General features: G+C 44.4%; 1 non-coding gene across 1 annotated transcript; it reads right to left on the minus strand.

The window, feature by feature from the left end:
* Positions 1 to 5,838: 5,838 nt before the first annotated feature.
* On the minus strand, positions 5,839 to 5,979 carry LOC120097985 (small nucleolar RNA SNORA48). The gene has a single exon (XR_015642065.1). It is a non-coding gene; the product is annotated as a small nucleolar RNA SNORA48 (small nucleolar RNA).
* Between the last annotated feature and the right edge of the window lie 582 nt (positions 5,980 to 6,561).

Raw genomic sequence — 6,561 nt, forward strand, 5'->3', positions numbered from 1 at the left:
TGGTCAATTTTGGAGAAAGTACCATGAGGAGCTGAGAAGAAGGTATGTCCTTTTTCTTTAGGATAGAATGTTCTATAAATATCCGTTAAGTCCATTGGGCTCATGACTTCTCTTAGTCTGTCTACATCTCTGTTTAATTTCTGTTTCCATGATCTGTCCATTGATGAGAGTGGGGTGTTGAAATCTCCCACTATTATTGTGTGAGGTGCAATGTGTGTTTTGAGCTTTAGTAAGGTTTCTTTTACATATGTAGGTGCCCTTGTATTTGGGGCATAGATATTTAGGATTGAGAGTTCATCTTGGTGGATTTTTCCTTTGATGAATATGAAGTGTCCTTCCTTATCTTTTTTGATGACTTTTAGTTGAAAATTGATTTTATTTGATATTAGAATGGCTACTCCAGCTTGCTTCTTCTGACCATTTGCTTGAAAAATTGTTTTCCAGCCTTTCACTCTGAGGTAATGTCTGTCTTTGTCTCTGAGGTGTGTTACCTGTAGGCAGCAGAATGCAGGGTCCTCGTTGCGTATCCAGTTTGTTAATCTATGTCTTTTTATTGGGGAATTGAGGCCATTGATGTTGAGAGATATTAAGGAATAGTGATTATTCCTTCCCGTTATATTCATATTTGGATGTGAGGTTATGTTTGTGTGCTTTCATTCTCTTTGTTTTGTTGCCAAGACAATTAGTTTCTTGCTTCTTCTAGGGTATAGCTTGCCTCCTTATGTTGGGCTTTACCATTTATTATCCTTTGTAGTGCTGGATTTGTAGAAAGGTATTGTGTAAATTTGGTTTTGTCATGGAATATCTTGGTTTCTCCATCTATGTTAATTGAGAGTTTTGCAGGATACAGTAACCTGGGCTGGCATTTGTGTTCTCTTAGGGTCTGTATGACATCAGTCCAGGATCTTCTGGCCTTCATAGTTTCTGGCGAGAAGTCTGGTGTGATTCTGATAGGTCTGCCTTTATATGTTACTTGACCTTTTTCCCTTACTGCTTTTAATATTCTTTCTTTGTTTTGTGCGTTTGGTGTTTTGACTATTACGTGACGGGAGGTGTTTCTTTTCTGGTCCAATCTATTTGGAGTTCTGTAGGCTTCTTGTATGCCTATGGGTATCTCTTTTTTTAGGTTAGGGAAGTTTTCTTCTATGATTTTGTTGAAGATATTTACTGGTCCTTTGAGCTGGGAGTCTTCACTCTCTTCTATACCTATTATCCTTAGGTTTGATCTTCTCATTGAGTCCTGGATTTCCTGTATGTTTTGGACCAGTAGCTTTTTCTGCTTTACATTATCTTTGACAGTTGAGTCAATGATTTCTATGGAATCTTCTGCTCCTGAGATTCTCTCTTCCATCTCTTGTATTCTGTTGGTGAAGCTTGTATCTACAGCTCCTTGTCTCTTCTTTTGGTTTTCTATATCCAGGGTTGTTTCCATGTGTTCTTTCTTGATTGCTTCTATTTCCATTTTTAATTCCTTCAACTGTTTGATTGTGTTTTCCTGGAATTCTTTCAGGGATTTTTGTGATTCTTTCAGGGATTTTTGTGATTCCTCTCTGTAGGCTTCTACTTGTTTATTAATGTTTTCCTGTGTTTCCCTAAGGGAGTTCTTCACGTCTTTCTTGAAGTCCTCCAGCATCATGATCAAATATGATTTTGAAACTAGATCTTGCTTTTCTTGTGTGTTTGGATATTCCATGTTTGTTTTGGTGGGAGAATTGGGCTCCGATGATGCCATGTAGTCTTGGTTTCTGTTGCTTGGGTTCCTGCGCTTGCCTCTCGCCATCAGATTATCTCTAGTGTTACTTTGTTCTGCTATTTCTGACAGTGGCTAGACTGTCCTATAAGCCTGTGTGTCAGGAGTGCTGTAGACCTGTTTTCCTCTCTTTCAGTCAGTTATGGGGACAGAGTGTTCTGCTTTCGGGCGTGTTGTTTTTCCTCTCTACACGTCTTCAGCTGTTCCTGTGGGCCTGTGTCTTGAGTTCACCAGGCAGCTTTCTTGCAGCAGAAAAGTTGGTCTTACCTGTGGTCCCGAGGCTCAAGTTTGCTCTCGGGGTGCTGCCCACGGGCTCTCTGCGGCGGCAGCAACCAGGAAGACCTGTGCCGCCCCTTCCGGGAGCTTCAGTGCACCAGGGTTGCAGATGGTCTTTGGCTTTTTCCTCTGGTGTCCGAGATGTGTGTGCAAAGAGCAGTCTCTTCTGGTTTCCCAGGCTTGTCTGCCTCTCTGTAGGTTTAGCTCTCCCTCCCACGGGATTTGGGTGCAGAGAACTGTTTATCCGGTCTGTTTCCTTTAGGTTCCGGCGGTGTCTCAAGCAGGGGTCCTGCGGCTCCTGGGCCCTCCCCCACGGGAGCCCAGAGGCCTTATACAGTTTCTTGGGCCAGGGATGTGGGCAGGGGTGGGCAGTGTTGGTGGTCTCTTCCGCTCTGCAGCCTCAGGAGTGCCCACCTGACCAGGCGGTGAGGTCTCTTTCCCACGGGGTCTGGGAGCAGAGAGCTGCTGCGGGCCGGGATCCTCGGGTGTGGGACTTCCGGTAAACACAGGACGTGCCCGGTCCTAGAGGAATTCTGCCTCTGTGTGTCCTGATTTCACCAGGCAGCTTTCTTGCAGCAGACAAGTTGGTCTTACCTGTGGTCCCGAGGCTCAAGTTTGCTCGCGGGGTGCTGCCCACGGGCTCTCTCTGCGGCGGCAGCAACCCTGAAGACCTGTCAAGGTTTGTTTTTTTTAATTCCCATGCTATTCTCTCTCTCTCTCTCTCTCTCTCTCTCTCTCTCTCTCTCTCTCTCTCTCTCTCTCTTCCTCCCTCCCTCCCTCCCTCCCTTCCTCCATGTTTCAACATTTAACTCTCAGCTACTGATCTAATGCAATGTTTGCCTGCCCGATGCCATGCTCCCAGCTATGATTACCATGAACTCTAATACCCTCTGGAACAAATTAAATGCCTTCTTTTGTAAGTTACCTTGGTCATGGTGTCTCTTCATAGCAATAGAAAATAACTAAAACATGGACCTATTACAGGAATGGCAAATACTTTCTAGACAGTGTTACAGAAAATAGAGAACTGGAGGAAGAGTCTTTATGGATAGAACAGGTGATAATAAAATGAATTTTCATGACAGGATTGAGTAAAACTTATAATTTAATCACTAGGAATTGGTGGGAACAGCAAGAAACCATTTTAAAGCCTTGACAAAGACACTGTTTAGTTAATATTTTCCAGAACAAGCCATGAAATTATTATGCTGATATGCAAACTCATTAAAATTGGGTTGAAAGATGTATGTGTGTCCAGTGAAATGTAGGTAGGAAATTATGTTGGTTTCATAGTCATTTTTTTGTGTTTCTTTATATTGCCTTCTTTAAATGTCACTTCATTTCTTGGAGAAATCCATCTTAGTGTTAAGAGTTGAATATGGTTTGTTCTCCCCAAAGCTTCTATTTAATTTGTCTGTTTGCTTGCTTGTAACATAGTTTCTCTCTAGTAGCCCAGGCTTTCTCATATACTATGTAGCAGAGGCTGACTTTGAACTCAGTATCTTCCCAAGTTCACCCACCAAATGATGAAATTAGTCATGTACCACTACAACTGGTCACAAATTGAAGTTTAATCTATTTTATGTGACAATAGGAGGTGAGACCATGTAGTAAAACCTGCAAGAGATGCTTATGAATCTTGTATATGCTACAGATGCTTACAGATTCTCATATAGTATATAATAATAATATAATAACCATTCCTGTGATTAATAAATTAATTTGCTCATAGGTTATCTTGGGAATTGTCAAAATTTAGTTCTCAGGCCCTGCCATGTGATGTCCCTCACTACTCTGAACTCTGCCATAAAGAAAGCCATCACCAGATCTTAGACTTAGACTTAGATCTTAGACTTAACTCACATCAAATCTTTTCTTACCTATTGTGTGGTATTTTGCTATTAACAAAAGAAGACAGAGTATACAATAAGTGAGAACTTTTAAGGATTTTCTTAATTGATTCTTTGTGAGTTACACATCATGTACCCCAGTCCCACTCATGCTCATCTCCCTATCCCCTCATATCCACTTTTTGCCCTTTCAACTGCTCCCCAACCCAAATAACACACACACACACACACACACACACACACACACACACACACACACACAAAATTTTCATCATAGAAGCTGTAGTATGGTCACAGTATATTCTACAGTATTCCCCTCTGTCCACCCACCTTCACTTGCAGGTGTTCATTGCAATGAGTTTGCTTCAAGGTCTCTGTCTTCTGTGATACCATCAAAATTAGATCCTCAGAGATCCTGCAGCTTTGGATCAGCAGGACTGACCCTTTCACAAAGTTCAAACATTCACAGGTGATAGAGATTTTGAGATAGGTCAATCCAGAGTCCTGGATCCCGGCCTGAGTAGCATCTGAGCTGGTCAGCAGGCCAGATCTCCATTATCTGCATCATCAGAATGAGATTTCCAGCATTGATCCAGGTAGGACACCCAATGCTACCAGAAAGCAGGGTCAGTTCTCCAGCTCTTGTGGAATGTGGGGATCAAGGAGACAAAAGCTATCTAAAAAAAAAATCAGGAACTTCCCTCTGTGGAGCTCCACAAGAATTTGCTGAGTAAACACCCTATTCTAGAAGTATCACAACTGCAGTAGGGGCAGGATCCCCTACTACCCCTCTACAGTGCCAAAGGTATCTCCCCGCTGTAACTTGAATGTATGTCATACTTACTAGCCAATAGATTTAAAGGTCAATATGCTTAGCCAATACGTTTAAACTGTAATCTTGCTGATGTAATTTTTACCCTCAAAATGGTATAAAAAGTATGTGCCTTTGTTCCTGGGGGTCACCTCTGCCCCAATTGCAGAACGACCCCAATGCACTGGACTAGTAAACCTCTTGTTTATTACATCAGTCTCCGTTTCTGTGTCTCTGTGAGTGGGACATTCCAAACACAGAACTCAGTGGGCTTTTCTCGTGTCTTACACTCTCATGCCCTTGGTGTCAGCTGACCAGCACTTATGCCAACTCCACTGTGCTGCCAGTCAGAGGTGTGGGGCCCACTCTCCCAAGTGCTGTCCCTTGTGAGGGACTAAGCCAATTCACCCACACGCCTGCTACCAGGGTCAGCTGCACGGTGCTGCCTGGGGGAGGCTCAGGGCCCTACTCTCCCAGGTACTGCTCTACAGAGCACCACAGCTAGTGAGGGGCGGGGCCAGTTCTGCAAAGTCCCAGGACATCCATGTGGTACCCAGAGGCTTCCCAAACCAAGGACATTCCCATGTTCTCTAGTGGTAATATGAGTCACGGACATCGACACTGCCCCTTGCCACTGCATAGGCACAGACCTAAACTGTCTATCCCTCAGTGGCAGCTTAGGCTGGGATTTTACCGTGGTCCTAGGTGGCAGGGCTGGCCATTCACAACAGGCCACTCCTCTCCACCCTTGAATCTCCAGTTCCAGCTCTCTTCATTATGCTCAAACTACTTTCTCTCCCATCTCTCCATCACATACTCACACATTGTGTTGGCTCCTGCTGCAGGCTGGTCACACAGACAGTGTGACCTTGGGTGACATACTCCCCCAAGCAGATGGCTGTGACCCATCTGTGCTGTGAGCTGGAGGGCAGATCTATGAGCAGCGATCCTTAGGTCTCCTCTCACCATGCTTCGCTGTGTGGTGGTAGGCAGGGCTCTGCCTGTTAATGCTTACCCAGTGCCTTGGGACAGAGGGCAGATCTGAGGGCATTTTTCTCTGCCTGCACCTTGTGGCATGGCTGAATGAAGGTTTGTCTGTCTTCCTCCTCTTGTGCTGCCCTGTCCTGTATTGATTTGATTTGATTTGATTTTTATGTGCCGTAGGCATAAAACAGCTTTGGTCACCAAATCAGGCATCAAGCTAGGACAAACAAAGAACTGGCATCTGCTCTGCCCTGGACAGATACAAGAACATCACCACAAACAAGGTGATCCTTTTGTCCATGGGGGAAGTGGGGAGGGGACAGAATAAGAATCCTCTTTTCTTCTTTTTCTTCTTTTATTAATTTATTTATTTACTTTACATTTGGATCACACCTTACCCTTCTTCCCCTCCAAGTCCCTCCCTCTCACCTCCTCTACCCTCTCATCCTCCCCCTCTCCTCAGAAAAGAGGAGGCCTCCTGTGGATATCAACCTGCCTTGGCATTTCAAGTTCCAGTAGGACTAGGTACATCGGACCCTATTCTAGATAAGCCAGCCCAGGTAGGCAACAGACTCTGAGACAGCCCCTGCTCCTGCTGTTAGAAGTCCCATAAGCTGCACAACTGTTACATATGTGCAGATGGCTTAGGGCTGTCCTATGCGAGCTATTTGTTGATTCAGTTTCTGTGGGCCCCTGTGGACACAGGTTAGTTGATTCTGTATGTTTTCCTTCGGTGTTCTTGACCTCTATGGCTCCTTCAATCCTCCCCCCATCCCCTTCTTCCATGGGATTCCACAAACTCTACCTAATATTTGGCTGTAGGTCTCTGCATCAGTTTCCATCAGTTGCTGGGTGACACCTCTCAGATGTCAGTTACACTAATGCTTTCT

This window comes from Rattus norvegicus, chromosome 17, assembly GCF_021556685.1.
Source record: "Rattus norvegicus strain SHRSP/BbbUtx chromosome 17, alternate assembly SHRSP_T2T, whole genome shotgun sequence".
In the NCBI taxonomy this organism is placed as follows: domain Eukaryota; kingdom Metazoa; phylum Chordata; class Mammalia; order Rodentia; family Muridae; genus Rattus; species Rattus norvegicus.